The sequence below is a fragment of the Trachemys scripta genome, chromosome 3 (genome assembly GCF_013100865.1).
Source record: "Trachemys scripta elegans isolate TJP31775 chromosome 3, CAS_Tse_1.0, whole genome shotgun sequence".
NCBI classification, from domain to species: domain Eukaryota; kingdom Metazoa; phylum Chordata; order Testudines; family Emydidae; genus Trachemys; species Trachemys scripta.
Genome location: NC_048300.1, coordinates 171,412,963 through 171,430,868, shown reverse-complemented (window position 1 = coordinate 171,430,868; position 17,906 = coordinate 171,412,963). Strand labels below are relative to the sequence as shown.

At 43.6% G+C, this 17,906-nt stretch overlaps 1 long non-coding RNA gene across 1 annotated transcript; it reads right to left on the bottom strand.

Moving 5' to 3' along the window:
- Positions 1-1,739: 1,739 nt before the first annotated feature.
- Positions 1,740-12,339, bottom strand: LOC117874045. Its single transcript, XR_004644879.1, has 4 exons — positions 12,225-12,339; positions 3,004-3,096; positions 2,060-2,161; positions 1,740-1,935 (listed from the first exon to the last, which is right to left on the bottom strand). It is a non-coding gene; the product is annotated as an uncharacterized LOC117874045 (long non-coding RNA).
- Between the last annotated feature and the right edge of the window lie 5,567 nt (positions 12,340-17,906).

Genomic DNA, 17,906 nt, shown 5'->3' with positions numbered 1-17,906 from the left:
CCATGTGTCTGAGATGATGAGTTCCCAGTAAGGTAGAAAATGGGAGAGATGATTCCCATAAGGGTGGAGAGCGGATAGGTGCACCATAGGATCTAGAGTGGAAGATAGTTTGTGACTCTCAACTAATGGGTCCAAATGATGATTTTGAAGAGGTCGCTGACTGGGGAGTCACAGTAGACCTCTCTGGTCTTTTTTTTTTTTTTTTTTTGGAAGGTTCAGCCAGTCTCGTGGCTGACAGTGGATAGGGTGAGTGTGTTGAACCATCTGGGATCTATTGTAGTTTCTCTCTGTCACAAGTATATAGATGCCCAGAGATTATAGTGTTGCCTGGGAATCTTTAAGTGAATGAAGGAACCTGACTGTGGCATCACTGGATAATTTAGGCCCCACAAAGGGAAGGTACAGTGTTTTGTACCTCCCAAGGGAGGCTGGAAGACTGCAGCCAAGAAACTTGGTGTATGACACTGCCATCGCCATGGAATGTGCAAGTGTATTGGAGGCTTTGAGTGAGGTCTGGAGACACATACTGATAACTGTCTGGCCTTCTGTTAATGAGGGTTTGGAATTGTTCCCTCTGCTCCTGTGGCAGGTTGTAACGGGGTTGGCACCCACCTCTCATGAGTGCCTCTTCTGGTCAGATGTGAGCCTGCTGTTTCTCTGTTTGGAACAGGGTTGCACCCACCTCTCGCGAGTGCTCCCCCTTGGTTTATTGTTTCTTCGGCAGATCTTCAGTGACTCAGCCCTCCGACCGAGTCTCTCACACTGTCTGTAGATGGAACAAACAAACCTCTTCTGAGGTATACAGTTTCTACCTTCCCACAGCCCTGGTATGGGGCCAGGCCACTAAGGCTTCCTCCCTGGAGACACTACCTTCTATAAAAGTCCAATGGGTCCCATCACAATACCCTCAGTTGGTGTGTCCTTTTCGGTAGTCCTCCCTGGGCTTTGTTTCTAACCAGACCAACAGGGCCCATCGTGGAACTCACTTGATCTGGCTAAGTTCTGGGATCAGTCCTTACTCAGTCTCCACAGCCAGCCAAGAGCTCCTTCTTAGCTCCCCTGGTCTTTGGCAGCCCTCCCTGGACTCAGACCTGCCCGCTCTGAGCTGTCTGTGCCAGCCAGGAACCTGGTCATCCCTCTTCCAGTTCCAGGCAGCAACTGACTGCTCTGTCTCTGTTGCTCCTTTTTATATGGCCTTCCTGACCCCTGATTGGCTGCTCAAGCAGCCCCTCTAGACCACCTAGAGGAGTTCTCCTCTACAGGGGGCCTCCAGACTTAGTCCACCCCATCACACAGGTGTTCAATAAAAGATGAAAACTTTGAATAGTTTGTAAAATCATATATTGTCATTAGGGCTTGGAAATTACCTACTCTGAACTGCAAAGAGGCTGAGGAGTAGCTCTTGTGGCCCAGAAGATCTAGCTGTTTCAGCTCCTTGTCTGATGGTGTCAAACAGGACCGATGTTGCCTGTTTCATTTGTTGATGGCCTCAACTACCATGGAATTAGGTGTAAGGTGGGAGAAATAATACTCAGTCTCTGGGTGGAATATACAGTAGTATTTTTTTCAGCCAATTTACACATAGGCAGTATAGTGGCTGGAGTTTTGCCATATCATACAGACTGAGGCCTGTTGAACATCATTGATGGGCAAGGTGATTTTGCCTTCAGGTAATGTATGGAGGATGTCCAAAAAGGAATGCTGGGGTTCTGGTATTTCCTCAAATAGAATTTGCAAGGTCTCTGCTGTCTGTTTTATAAGGTCTTGAAATCATCATCAGAAGATGGTGGGGGAGACATAACAGCTTCATCTGGCAAGGAGGAGGATTTGCAGGAAGGTGGTGTTTTTTCTTCCTCTGCAGGTTCCTGCTGAAGGCTGGGGGGATGTACCACAGCATAAGAATATCTAGGGCACAGGCACAGACCTGGGGGCAACCTGCAGCAGAACACCCAAAGCAACAATTCTCAAAGAGGAACAGAGAGACCTACTATCATAGGACTGTAGTCCATCCTCTGTCAATGCCAAATTTTTCCATATTTGTGAATGTTACTTTACTCACTTTCATCCCCTCGTGCTTTGGAGGAGGTTTCCATAAACATCCTCAAAGCAACATCACTTTTCTTCAGATCCCTTCTTAAAAAACTCTCCTTTGCTGCGATGCCTACAAAAAAAAAATGACAACAGTTAGGGCTGTGACCACTTCCTAGCATTATGACCAGCATTGTCTCATGGTTTCCTTGTTCTCCCCCATCTGTCTGTATCCATCTGTTGTACCTTATTTTATACTTATCTTTGGGGTTGGGGCCATCTTTTGTTCTGTGTTTGTACAGAACCTAGTACAATGGCATCCTGACGTAAGGCACTAAGGTAATCAAAATAAATGAAATAAACTTCTCAGTCTTGAACTACCATAGTAATTCCTCACCCTCTTCACAGTGTTTCAAATACCTCTCTCTTTTATGCCACCATATTGTTTTCATAGAAACATAGAATCATAGAATATCAGGGTTGGAAGAGATGTCAGGAGGTCATCCAGTCCAACCCCCTGCTCAAAGCAGGACCAATCCCCAACTAAATCATCCCAGCCAGGGCTTTGTCAAGCCGGGCCTTAAAAACCTCTAAGGAAGGAGATTCCACCACCTCCCCCTGGGTAACTCCCTAGGTTTTACAAGTCAACATTGAATTTGTTGACCATTATACATGCTTAGGAGTCTTTCCCTAAATTAGAGTTGATCATTAGAGTGAAACACTGCATAGCTGGGCTTCACATTAGTATCTGCCATCTGCGCTGACGTACATTTTTCAAGGCTTCATTTTTACTAAAAATCTCATTGTCCTATTGCTAAGCATCCTGATAGTATAGTGCACAGTTTTACCCCCCCTTCCCAAATGTTCAGGTTTGATCAAATATGTGCACTTCAAGTACGATTTTTTCCCCCATTAAATTGAACAAAATGTCTATTTGTACATCAAGAACATACAAACATGCAAATTTTAACTTACACATTCTGAATTTTGAAGGCACCTTTCCCTTGGACTGTGTCCATGTTCACTTGTAGGGGTTCATTTTTGAGGGAATAAATAATTGTTAAATTTCTAAACAAAAAATAATATTTTTGAGTTAGTAAAGAAATGCAAAAAAAAATCCTTAACATTTAATAAGATTATCTTTTCATTGAAAATATTTTACATCTGATTTGCACAGAGGGCAGTTTTTTCTTTTTTCTGTCCTCATCTCTCTTTGCAACACTTCCTAGTTAGGCATATCATCTGTCAATTTAATTAACATGCTGTTTAGCTCTCTTTTCAGATTATTAATCAATTAATCATGCCCTGGGGCTCTCTACTGGACACCTCCCTCCTATCTTTTCATATTGTATCGTCAGGAAGTTTTCAGTTCACATGACACTGTTCATACTTACCCTATTTTGGCACTATATTTCCTCCTGCTGCAATGAATTTATTAGGTATTATTGTTCATAAGCATCCTTATTTTTCCAGCTAAGAACGGGAAACAGAATGTCTTGTTTATTGAGGTCCAGTTCTGGGCACCACATTTCAGGAAAGAGGTGGACAAATTGGAGAAAGTCCAGAGAAGAACAAAAAAGAAAGGTTAAAGGTCTAGAAAACATGATCTATGAGGAAAGATTGAAAAAATTGGGTTTGTTTAGTCTGGAAAAGAGAAGACTGAGAGGGGACATGATAACAGTTTTCAAGTATATAAAAGGTTGTTACAAGGAGGAGGAAGAAAAATTGTTTTTCTTCAACTCTGAGGATAGGATAAGAAGCAATGGGCTAAAATTGCAGCAGGGAGGTTTAGGTTGGACATTAGGAAAAAAATTCCTATCAGGTGGTTAAGCACTGGAATAAATTGCCTAGGAAGGTTATGGAATCTCCATCATTGGAGATTTTTAAGAGTGGGTTAGACAAACACCTGTCAGGAATGGTCTAGATAATTAGTCCTGCCATGAGTGCAGGGAACTGGACTAGATGACCTCTCGAGGTCTCTTCCAGTTCTATGATTATTAGTTAAATTAGAGAAGATGGGGATCAGTGCAATTTGTGGATTAGGAGCTGGCTAATGGAGAGAAGGCAATGGGTTGTGTTGAAATGTGAAATATAGAACTGGAAGGACATTGCAAGTTAAGCTCCTCAAGAATCAGTTTGGGGGCCACTGTTATTCAATATTTTTATTAACGACCTTGGCATGAGAAGTAGGAGTGTGTGAATGAAATTTGCTGATGATACAAAGTTGGGAGGCAATTGTCGATACAGAAGAGGTTTGGAACGTTATACAGGACACTACTTGAAGACAGTAGTGACAGAAATGAGACAAAATTCAATAGTACAAACTGCAAGGTCATGTACAAAGGGTACAATAATAAGAATTTCTGTTACAAGCTGGGGGCTCATCCACTGGAAGTGAAAGAAGAAGCGAGAGACCTGGGTGCATGACTCAGTCACAGGATGACTATGAGCCACCAGTGTGATGCTACTTGAAAAAGGCAAATGCTATCCTAGGATGTATCAAGCAAGACATTTCTAGTAGAGCTAGAAAAGTATTAATGCCATTGTATAAGGCAATAGTAAGATCACATTTGCAATACTGTATACAATTCTGATCATCCATGTTCAAGAAAGATTAATTTAAACTGAAACAGGTGCAGAGAACAGCTACTAGGATGATTGGGGAACTGAGGGGCTATCTGATGAGAGGAAACTGGAAGAGCTTGGGCTGTTTAGTTTAACAAAAAGAAGGCTGAGGGGGGATATGATTGATCTCTGTAAATAAATCAGGGAGTAAACAACAGGGAGGGTGAAGAGCAGTTTAAGCAAAAGACAATGTTGTCACAGGAACAAATGGGTATAAACTGGCCATGAACAAATTCAGACTGGAAATTAGAAGAAGGTTTCTAAACATCAGAGAGATGAAGTTATGGACTAACCTCCCACTAGGAGTTGTGGGGCAAACAACTTGATTAGTTTCAAGAAAGAGCTGAACCAATTTATGACTGTGTTGTTTGACACGATTCTTGCAATGGTAGTGGGGCAGGGCTCAATTGCCCTGTGGCTCCCTTCCAGTTTTTGTCTTGTGTTCCTAATGGTGTACGCTTCAGGGTTTCAGCTGGCCACCAGAAAGGGATTCCTGTCACTCCCCCCACCAATGTATTCTGTTTTGTTTTCTTTTTTAGAAGTCTCCTTCTTCTGAAGCATCAGAGATGGCCATGACTGGAGATGAGACACAGGATGGGGTGAGCCAGGGCTCTGAGGTAGCACAGAGCATTCTGTCTCTCAAGTGCTTGGCTGGCTGGTTCTTGCTCACATATGCTCAGGGTCTAACTGATTGTCATGTGGGGTTGGGAACAAATTTTCCCCTAGATCAGATTGGCAGTGACCTTAGGGGGGGGTTCATTTTCCTCTGCAGCATCTGGATGCGGGTCACTTGCCAGAATTATCTGTATATATCTCACTTATTCATTTCCCTCCCATTGCAGGGGCCTTGGACATTGATGCATCTTGGTCCCTTCTGTTCTCTCCTGATGACACATAATAATCTAGTCTCCTGTGGGCTGTAATACTTTGGTCTAATTTAGGTTATTGAGTTTAGTGTGCGGTGCTGGGCAGTGTTGGTGGTCTGTGATACACAGGAGGTCAGACTAGATGATCTGGTGGTCCCTTCCGATCTTAAATTCTAAGACTCGGTGACACTCAGTAAGGAACGAGATAGCTACCTGCTTAGTAGCTCGATTAGCATTGTAGGATATCACTACCCCATTATTCTACAAGGTAAAATACAGTGGCTCATGGAACTTGAAGCTCGATAGGACAGAGATTTGGGTTTTGAATGTGTTAGAGAGTGGAAGTATTGGTCCCATGATATTCTGCAGCAGAGCAACTCTCAGCATATTGTTTTTAAATATATATGTTTTCACCTTTTAAAAAAAAACAGGAGTGAAAAATCCTTATGTTCATCTTAACCAAACACGATTGCTAGACGTAGTAGCAGTCAAAGAGATAGGCTCAAGTTGGCGGTCAGCATGTGACATTAGGATGGTGAGGGGAATTGTGGCTCCTAGATACTACTAAAATTGCTTTGCTAAAATGTATTAACTTCTAAGCTAACCCATGCCTCTTATATTGTGTTGACTGTTATGTACTTTGCTTCTTTTTTTGGTATGTGCTCCAGCATTCATGGCCAAGTATGTGCTGGGCAGCTGCTTGGCCCACACACAGCACCCAGCTCTGGAATTTTCTTGCAGGTCTATTGTCTGGACTAATCTTTTCAAAGGCAATTTTTTTTATCCCCCAGCTTCAGAGTTGGCTGCAAAATTGTTAGATTAATTCTTTATTGCTTCTTCGCCCCACTGAAGTAAGGCTCGGCTGTTAATTTTAGTCATCTTGTGAATCTTAGTTTGTAAGTTACCAAACTGTTCCATGGATAGTGGAGTCTCTCCGAAGGCTTAGTTCTGAATTGCAGTATATACATCTCAACATTTTGGGGGGTGCCACACGAGGATTTTCAAAAAGGAGGATCCTTCTGAAGCATTCAGATCTGAACACGCCTGAAAGTTAAAGAGATCTAGAGCTCAGGTTCCACTTTTGAGTCATCTCTAAAAAACCAAGAGAGGCAATACCATCAAGAGTTCAGAGATTCTGTCTTCTCTACAGGACTAACTACATCAGGAAACCATTTAAAATATACATTTGAAACAAATATTTCCAGCTCACATGGATCAGTTCCTAGTATTTAAATGATATTTAAAAACCATTTTATAGATTAGATAATATGTTGATTGGCAGCAAAATAGTGTTAACTGAAATAATTTTTAAGTTAGTTTTCTAACCCTGTCCTTCCGGGAATGTATTTGAGACACATGGAAAGCTCCTTTAGATTGTTTATTGTACCAAATGGGTGAAACCCTGCCCCCACTGAAAACTCCCATTGGCTTATTAGGTAAAATGAACAATAAGAACTATAAGACATAGCATTCATATAGCATTTTTATCCATGTATCTCAAAGTTTATAACAAAGATAAGTAGACATATCCCATTTTACAGATGGAGACATTGAGAGCTTATGTGACTTGCCTGCGGAGTCAGCTGCAAAACTGGAACAGAACCAAAATCTCCGACTCCCAGTCTGTTGCCCTATCATGCGCTCTACTCCGCCTTTGAGTCAAGCTGAGGTTGCATTGGCTGTCTCAGGGATTTCATGAAATTTCCATGGGAGGTCATTATAAGTAGGGCTCCATGTCTGTCATGGAAGTTATGGATTCCGTGACTTTCCACGACCTACATGATTTCTGGAGTGGCCAGTGTGGCTGACCCCAGGACCGCCCAAACACTTGGCTCCGGGGCCAGCTGCTCAGGTAGCTCTGGGGACAGCCACACTAGCCGCTGCTTGGGTGGCCTCTCAGAAGCGGTCCCAGGGCAGCCAGAGCAGCCGTGATCCATGGCCCCAGGCAGTGGTCCATGGGCAGCCAGCTGGAGCAGCGGCAGTCCCCCCCAGCCCCAGTCAGCAATCACCAGGCGGCTGGCCCCAGCAGCGGTTCCCGGGCGGCTAGCTGGAGTAGCTATGACCCCAGCAGCAGTCCCCGGGAGGCCGGCTGAAGCAGTTGTGGTCCGCAGCCCCTGGGAGTGATCCCTGGGCAGCTGGCCAGAGCAGCCGCAGTCCACAGCCCCCGCCAGCTGATGACGCTGGCCTTGGGCATCCTCCCCTCTCCCCCCACAGCAGCGCCCCCACCCCGGGACATCTTCCGCCCCAGCAGCGCCCCCCATCCCCAAGATATAGTTGCAGGTGTTTTTAGTATAAGTCATGGACAGGTCACGGCCGTGAATTTTTGTTTACTGCCTGTGACCTGTCCATGACTTTTACCAAAAATACCCGTGATTAAATTGTAGCCTTAATTATAAGTAGAATTGACATGGCCACCAAGTGTTCATTGTTTGTCTGTACCAGAAACATACCTACACTACTTCTGACAGATTGCTACAGTACTGGCAAATGCAATCCCTGAAGCAGGTCTCCATAATTTTAAGAAATGGACAGAACAAAAACAAAACCCCTCCTCCACAACCCCAAGTAGATTTATAGCATCCTGGTTTTAAACAGATGAGCAAGAAGAAAACTACCAGCACTGTTTTCAGAGTAGCAGCCGTGTTAGTCTGTATCCGCAAAAAGAACAGGAGTACTTGTGGCACCTTAGAGACTAACAAATTTATTAGAGCATAAGCTTTCGTGGGCTACAGCCCACTTCTTCGGATGCATATAGAGTGGAACATATATTGAGGAGATATATATACACACATACAGAGAGCATGAACAGGTGGGAGTTGTCTTACCAACTCTGAGAGGCCTTTTGAAGTTTTTCTGTTGTAAGATAGCCACCGCAGGTGTGTCATTGAATGGCCAGACAGGTTAAAGTGTTCTCCCACTGGTTTTTGAGTATTATGATTCCTGATGTCAGATTTGTGTCCATTAATTCTTTTGCGTAGAGACTGTCCAGTATGGCCAATATACATGGCAGAGGGGCATTGCTGGCACATGATGGCATATATCACATTGGTAGATGTGCAGGTGAACGGGCCCCTGATGGTATGGCTGATGTGATTAGGACCTATGATGATGTCACTTGAATAGATATGTGGATAGAGCTGGCATCTGCGGGTGGCTATCTTACAACAGAAAAACTTCAAAAACAGACTCCAACGAGAGACTGCTGAACTGGAATTGATATGCAAACTAGATACAATCTACTCAGGATTGAATAAGGACTGGGAATGGCTGAGCCATTACAAACATTGAATCTATCTCCCCTTGTAAGTATTCTCACACTTATCAAACTGTCTGTACTGGGCTAGCTTGATTATCACTTCAAAAGTTTTTTTCTCTTACTTAATTGGCCTCTCAGAGTTGGTAAGACAACTCCCACCTGTTCATGCTCTCTGTATGTGTGTGTATATATATATCTCCTCAATATATGTTCCACTCTATATGCATCCGAAGAAGTGGGCTGTAGCCCACGAAAGTTTATGCTCTAATAAATTTGTTAGTCTCTAAGGTGCCACAAGTACTCCTGTTCTTTTTACCAGGACTGTGGCAACCTGAAGCACCACATTAAAATAATCTAAAAGAGCTATACAGTAGAACCTCAGAGTTACAAACACCACGGGAATGGAGGTTATTCATAATTCAGAACAAAACATTATGGCTGTTCTTTCAAAAGCTTACAACTGAACATTGACTAAATACAGCTTTGAAACTTTACTGTGCAGAAGAAAAATGCTGCTTTTAACCGTCTTAATTTAAATGAAACAAGCACAGAAACAGTTTCCATACCTTGTCACATTTTATTTTTAAACTTCCCCTTTATTTTTTAGTAGTTTAACACAATACTGTCCTGTATTTGGCTTTTATTTTTGGTCTCTGCTGCTGCCTGATTGCGTACTTCCGTTTCCAAATGAGATGTGTGGTTGACTGGTCAGTTTCTAACTCTGGTGTACATAACTCTGAGGTTCTACTGTAATTAAAACAGGTATATTGCTTTTTTTTTTAAAACTAGTGTACATTCAGGAAAAAAAATCCACATATTTTAATGGTTTTCAGTGCCCACGATCATCCTTTGTTGTCTATAATCACAAGTCCACAACCACTAAACATCTGAAGTGTGATGTGAGAATAATAAAAAACCCTCTCTCTCTCTCTCTCTCATTATAGTAAACAAAAGAGCGACTACATCCTGCAGAGAATGAAAGTCGTGGTTGTGTCCTTCAAAGGACGAGAGAAAGAGAGAGAGAGAGATTGGGAATGCAGCTACAAAGTCTTTGCTCAGTTTTTATGAGGAGGGAGTGTATCATGTCACCCAATTGCAAAACCTTTAGTAGACATAGGGGCAATAAGGAGGGAGGGAAGCATAGGGGAAAAAGAGATCCCTTACGTCAGTGAGGGTCTAAGAAGGGCTCACAGGGAAAAACAGAAATTAAATTATATTAAACTTTTCTTTATTTTTACTTCATTAGGGCTGGATTTGGACTCAGCCTACATACCCACGCTAATGAACAAGAGGAAGTAATAACCCACCTTAAGCCCCTAGGAGGGGTACCCAGACTTCATGTTCAGGTGTGTAGGAGTCACAGGCACCGTCTTTCTGAGTTGCTGAGGGGTGCTCGACCCTCGCTTTACCCCAAGGCCCGCCCCCACTCCACCCCTGCCCCACCTCTTCCCACCCCCCGCCTCCTCCTGCCCCCGTTCCGCTGCTTCCTGCCCTGTTCTATTCCCTCCCCTGAGCACACCCTGCCCTCGCCACTTCCCTCCAGCGCCTCCTGCATGCTGCTGAACAGCTGATTGTGGAGAGCTGGAGGCACTAGGGGGGAGGGGGAGGAGCTTACTGGGGGTGGCCAATGAGTGCTGAGTACCCACTACTTTTTTTCCATGGGTGCGCCAGCCCTGGGGCTCCCACAGAGTCGGCACTATGATAGGAGTAAGTGGAGCTACCTGCTTGCTTTTTCTCTCTATAGAATGAGTGGGGAGTATAGTGTAGGCCAGAGTAAATTACTCCCCCTGTGAATGAATGGGAAGTAGGGAAACCAATGATTTTCAGAGAGATGTGTCTGCGTCATAGTGCATCCCGGAGCTACTCCTGGGTTAGTGCAGCTGACTTACCACCTCCTGCTTAGGGCTGGTTCTTAAGTCAAAATCTAGTTCTAAACTGTTCTATCTTCTTAAGCAATATCTTGTATGACATGCATAAAATATATGTTACCTGTGAGATCTCATTAAAATAGTTATTTCCCTGTTTCAGACTCCTGAAGACAGAAGAACAGCTAATGATAGCCCAGCATTTTTTTCTTTATTTTGGAAGGTTTTTTAAAATTATCTCTCTCTATATATATAGTTTCTAGGGCTGTTCTGAGTAATGCTGTTGCTTGCTTCTGGTTCACATAAATTCAAAACTATTGCTTTTAATGGAGTAACTTTAGGGATAGCGTTGGTCCAATATTTGAGCTGAGCAAATAAATTATAGTGAATAATCTATTTAATAATGTGTGGCTTTTCAGCTCATTAATTTTCTTTGAGCAGCTAATTATATTCTCAGATTTATTTTGATTTAGAAATTTTTCACCATAACATTTCAGTAAATAACTCTTGTTCTGTGGATTGCACATGTGCAATACAAGCCTTGTGACATTTGGTGATTTTCTTAAAAGCCCCAGCTCCGGGAGTCAGGTGATTATATGAGAGTCTCAGCTTTCATTTAATAAAATAATATGTTTCTAGCTCTCGTTGTAGAGAAAAGCCTAAAAATATGAATCCTAGTGACACAAAACTAGGTAAACAAGGAATCCAAAAATTATTATTTTTTAAAATGCTATGATTTTTATATCATATTCATGATTTTTGCAGGTCATGAGTTCTTAAGAGTTGCAATTAGCAATAATGCTTTGTCATTCAGAAAAGGCATTAAGAAACTGGTAGTGAGTTGCAGGATCTGGTAGTCATGGTAAACTCACAGGATCCCAGGTAAGGGATAAATAATCCCTCACTGTTAGGGCAAATCAGTGTGACGGATATTCAGAGCTAGTTTTCAAATGTAACAGAATGCTATCTTCACCATAAAAAGGGTTTAAAATCCCTTTTAAAAATGAAAAACACTTAGATTTTGCATGGAACCCACATCTGACAAACAGTCTATGTAATATGTGAATCCTAAGCAATGCCACTGATGAAGAGAACATAAATAAATTCTGAAAGCAAATTGGTATTTTGTGGAGCAATATGAAAGACGAGCAGCATAGTAACCACTTGTTGAATGAGTGAAACACCTCTAATGGTCCAAAAAATGGAGTTTTGATTTAAGGTTGCATTGCACAATATCAATTTGTTTTTGAGGCTGAAGTATCACCTAATCAAAAGAAAGTACCAAATATTTCTAAACTGAAACATGTTCTAATGCTATGTATGCATACAAAAATAATCTCTTAGGTAAACTGTCAATAGCTGTCATTTGTGCTTTTCTTGCTAAAGATCATATATTTTGGTTTCACCTACAGTGTTAAACTAATCTTGTTAAATTTTAGTTATCTTAATCATTTCCTGCTTTTTCTTGCTTTTCCTTTTTAATCTTGTTTTGCCTTGTGTCTTTTTTTAAAATCTTACTTATTCTAAATCATAATTTCCATTGACAGCTTGCTGCATGCTCAAATTAGTGACCACAAGACTTACCCACTGGAAAACAAAATCCTTAGCAGCAAAGAATTCCATTGATCTTGTTTTGGCACAAATAAAATCACAAGGCAAGGATAAAACCAACATCTAATATAAGTAGAGGCCATCTTGTCTGGATTATGATTAGTTTTGAATTCTTCCTGTTGCCATGACACCATGTATGAAAGAAAATCAGAAAGGCATTGTGTCTCCCTCAAGAGCTTGTTTTGTTGTGTTTAAAATGACAAGAAAACTCAATTTTAGTAAAATAAACCACAAAAACACCCACCTTTTACATTTTCCCAAGAGATGATCAATTTAGCAGCTAGCCTGCGTGAGGGCATATGTTCAAAAATCTTGCTGGTTAAACAAATTAATTGGGAAACATTGCTTATTTAATCTTTCTGTGGCTGTTTCTGTTGCCATAAAGTGAGGTTTGGTAAACACTCCCACCTTTAGAAACTGCTCTGATTTCTACTCTGCTGAAATCTGCCCCAAGGGCGATTGCAGTCGCTGAGACTAGCCAGGACACAGTGCCCTCCAGACACACCCTTGTACACCCCCTGTGCTGGGGGCTGCAATAGCTCTACATCATTGGGAGAGTACCAAGAAGGGAGTGTTACTCAGTGAGGAGAGCAGCCTGCTCTACAGCCAATTTATAAGCAGCATAATGGGGCCAAAGGGGCAATTGAGATTCAGGCCCTCAAGTGCTGGCTGCTGTTCATGGACTTTAAAGAGACTGTGATCAGAGCTGTTCCTTGGGTACGGCGAATCAGGACGACTAGGCCCCGTGCTTTGGGGGCCTCCGCCCTTCGATAAAATCATGAGGAGGCAGGCGGGGAGTTGAAGGTGAACAGGGTCAGGAGGCAGGTGGGGAGGCAAGCGGCAGGAGGGGGGTGAGGAGGTGAGCAACGGCCACCGGCAGCCCCTATGAGAATCTCCCACTCCAGCGGCCAATGGAAGCTCCTTACCAGAACCTCCCACTCCCCCCAGCACCTCCTGCCCGCCGGCAGACCCCACTGATCAGCGCCTCTCCTCCCTTTCAGCGCCTACCACCTGCCACAGATCAGATATTTCATGGGCTCAAGAGGCACTGGGGGCAGGGAGGAGGAGCAGCGAGGATGCAGTGCGCTCAGGGGAGGGAACTGGGCGGGGAAGAGGCAGGGTGGGGAAGAAGCAAGGCAGGGTTAGGGCCTTGGGGGAAGGGGTGGAGTGGGGGCAGAGCCTGGGAGGGGGAGCACCCCCCCGGCAGATTAGAAACTCAGCACCTATGTCCCAGGCCCCGCACCCCCTTTAGGGACGGCCCTGACAGTGATACTTTCTGTATAGAAGAGTGGTTTGCTCCCATGGTGCTGTTCCCCCTCCCCGAACACTGCTGTGCAATGTGCAGCACATCAGTTGACTGCACCTTCTATCCCCAAGCCTTCTGCAGTTCCATAGTATTCTCTGCACCCAATTTGTAAAGTGCCTTGGAATGAAAGGCCCTATAACAATGTAGAGTTAAATTGGGGCATCAGTGGCAACTCACCTGATTCAGCCTAATGATTATGGGAGATGACTGCTGGTCAAACTGGGACTATAGTGACATCAATTCCATTGACTAGGGATGCTATTCTCTTTTACCAAGTGATTCTCACTGCAGGATATCAAGTGATTTACAGGCTTTAAAAATACAATGAATGCTGGGAGAGGTGCAGACAGTTAGCTCACTACACTTATAAGATAGGCCAATGCCTTTTGGACTAGCTACAGCATCTTTGTGAGTTTCTTGGGTGAGGTGAGGTAGAGAATGTTGCAGTATGTCCAATCAAAGGGGACAAATGCATAAATTAGTATGGCCAGATCTTCACCCAAAAGGGATAAACAAGCTTCTTCCTAGCCACTGGTGGAAGAATGATACTTAGCTCCGTTTGTAAAGCGCTTTGAGATCTACTGAGAAAAAAAACTGGGTATTATTACTACTACCAGTTCTTCAGTCTTTCCTGGCTTTAATTTAAACCAGTGTTTTTTGGTCCATGCACTCCCCTCCCCCCAGTTTTATTCCTGAGACGGAAGTGTCTGCAACTGGATAAAAAGGATTCAGCTGCATGTCTTCATCATATCATTGCATAACTGCCACTGTCAACTGAGTATCTCCCCCAATGGTTGTACATAGATGTACAGAGAGACTAATGTAGTGACTGACCCCTAATGGACTCTGCAGTTCTAGCCGTTGACAAGGAGGCGCAGCACCACCTTCCAGACATTTTGGGAGCAATTAGAAAGGACTGAATGAAGGAATCTTCCCAAACTCCATGGACTCCTGCCAGGACAAGTAGGCTGGTTAGCAGCCCCATGTGGGTGAGCAATCAATGTGACCAGCAGATAGCATAGTATCAGAATCATTGTTCCATCTCTATCTGTGACCATGAAACGGTTACCCACAGTGCAACCAGAGCTGCTTTAGTTCCATTCACTAGACTGGAGCCAGACTGAGACGGGTTCAGGATGTTTGCACAGGTGATGGTGTCATTGGTACAACCACTTTCTCTTTCCTAGGATGCACTTTGGCCATTAATAAGCTGGAAGTCTCTGTCTCTAGGCCAGCGATTCTCAAACACAGCCCTCAAGGACTTCAGGTGCAGCCACCATGACTTTTGGAGTCGCAGAGGCCCTTGCCCAAGCTCCCAGCCATGGCCACTGGCTCTGCTCCCTGCAGCAACAGCAGCAGCTCAAGCCCAAGCTGAGCCTGGCTGTGTTTCATTATAGTGTAGCAGGACTGCTGCCTCTGGCCGTGAGAGGGAACCAGTCCTCTCGCCCCACCCCTTTTGCCTTGATTGACAAGGGGGCACTGGCAGGGCTCTGATTGGCCAGAATTCCCTGTTTCCCAGCTTGCCTCCCATTAGAGGAGGGGAGTGTCACTAATCAAAGGCCACCTGGCTGACTCTGGGCTAATCAGCTTGCAGGGGGAGGAGCCAGACAGAACCTGGAGAGGTTGCATGGTGCTGCTCCTGGGGGGCTGAATCCCAAACGTCTCTCAGGCTGGCAGCATTGGCCAGGGAATGCAGGTGCTGCAGTGACTGTAGGGGCCCAGCAGGTAGCTATAGCTGCTGCTACAGCAGGGATACAGCCAGCCAGAGCTGGAGCACAAGGGCAGGGACAGTCCCAAGGAGCAGCCTGTGTGTGAGAGAAGCAGAAGCGAGCCCAAAGTTTCCAGTTGGTAGGAACCACTAGTGAGGGCAGCCCCCACCACAATAGCAACTTCAAATTTTTCATGTGCTACTATGGATATACAAAACTTGTTTGCTAAAAAGGAAGCACAGAAGCAACCAGCTTATATTGAACCTACTATAAGTGACAACCGTAACTCTGGCTTGTTCGTACCACTTTCTGCTAGGGGAGCCATGACTAATGCAATGAAAAGAGGGTATATAATAGTGAGAGGGAAGAAAAGTATTGAGTTTTATTGGAACCAATTCATCCAAAACCATCGCGATTTGTACTATATGTAAAACAGAACTTCGTGAGATGAAATTGTACGGCACGCTGGGTCATTATAAAACTCATGAATCAGAAATAGAGAAAAACTATGGTGACAATTTTCTCCATAAGAAAGCTCTTGCATAAAACCAGAAGTGAAATAGTTCAACAGCTAAAGAAACTGAAGGACTTTGCTTCCTGAAAGGATGAATTACGTCTAGCAACCCTTAAGGCAAGTTATTGCATTGGCAGCACTGCAAACCATTTTCAGATGGTGAATTCGTCAAACCTTCAGTGCTTTCTGTTCAACCAGGCAATCAATTGTTTCATGACATAGCCCTTGGTAACGATACAGTGCAATGACGAACTCCAGAGCTTGACATGAGAAATTTTGTTACAAACTTTTTTTTTTAAATCGATATACTTAGGAATAACTGTGTAACTTTTGTGGTATTATTAATAGTACATATTACTCTTTACATTGAAAAGGTTTATTATTTTATTTACTTGGCACTTCCAAGTAACCAAGTGACTAGACTATCCCTAGTATAATATTTTAACTGTCAAAACTGCAGCTACTGGGAATTTCTGCAGGAACAGCAAAAAATTTGTTTGAGTGCCACTGATCTAGGCCAGCTTTGCATAGCCAGTGGCCCTGCCCATCTGGGTATCGGTCTGTTGTAACCCACTCACAGCTTACTTCCTGACAAGGCCTCCCTACTCTGCCTTGCAGACTCCCAGTCTCAGGGAGACATTAGAAACTGGCATAGCAAAGACCCCCCAAAAAGTGTCACAGTTCTGATCACTGAAATTTGAAATCAATGATATCTCCTACTGTATCATTTCTTTCCCCCAATTTTATCTCTCCATTGCTCTTTCGCTATCTCTCATTCTATTCTGTCCAGTCTCCACTTACCTGTCTGCTTTTAATTGCTTCAAGCAGTAGAAAACTTCAGCATAGCCCCGGAAGTCCTGTATCTTCTACAAGTTACTGGTCCAGAGACAGCAGCTGTCCATCTGTCCTGCAGCACATCTCTCAGATGGGGGAGAGCGGAGAAGAAAGAGGAAGAGTCACAACTGGCACCAAACAGGCTGCAGACGGGAGTCGAGTTTGAGTAGGCACATTCTCTCTGTATGCCATCCTCTACCACTTGGGTATAGCTGGCTGTGCAGGCAACGGGAAGAGAAGTCATCAGTTGGGCGGCATCGCTTCCCGGCTCTTTGAGCTCTGGTCAAGTGAAAAATTCTCTAAGTTATATCTGAAAGCAGTGCAATGGTAGGATGGTGAGACACACTGCACCACTGAAAATTCCTAAAAGCAGTGTCCCATGAAACATAGAATACTTGAGAGATCTGTCAAAGAAGATCATGCAAAGGAAGAAGGGGGTCCTTAGCCAAAGAGAAGCACAACCTGTTCTTCACAGGGTCCCAACAGGTTTCACCTAATAAGATCCAGAAACTTCCCCGCCACTATTGGAATGGTGGACATTTACCAGTCCCCACCTGACATGGACATGGACATTGCAGCACCAAAGATTGTTAATGCACATTTAAGAAAAGTTACGTGATGTTAGTATTGACAAGATTTTGATAGTTTCTTACACAACTTCAGGACATGAGAAAAAGTAACATTTTCTTTTGTTTATTCCTCCGTCTGTCTTGTTCAGATAGACTATTTTGGGGAGAAGAGACACCAGCACTGGAAGATGTATAAATAGATCTAGTAAAAGTGAAGCAGAAGGACTCACAGCAGGTACTCACAGTAGCTTGACTTCTCAGCCAAATTTCATGTTGTGACTGCTAAATGGAGAGAAAATTATTATTTTAACAGTTGCATTGTCTTTGCTGAACATCTGTATTTAGAACCATAGCTACTGAAGCTGAGGGTGGTGGGTGGGTGAGAAGGCAAAAGAGAATAATTTCTCTGTTGTGAGTTCTGAGATCTGTCAGTTCTGCAATATAGGCACTTGCCAATGCATAAACTGTTTTGGACCAACTGCTTTTTCAGATCTGGCACTAGTTCAGTGCCCTTTGAACAGGCCATCAGATAGAAAAGACCTTTTTTATCTGCATCTTTCTTCTGCTGTCTGTGGACACCAAACTTCTCTATACCTACTTCAGTTTCCTGAAAGAATGTAGTGATTTCTTGTTTCAGTTGGTGGCTTTCTGAAAAGGATGATCTATTCTTCACAGCCAAAGAACACTGTAATATACAGAGAGAGAGAGAGAGAGTGGCTGCAG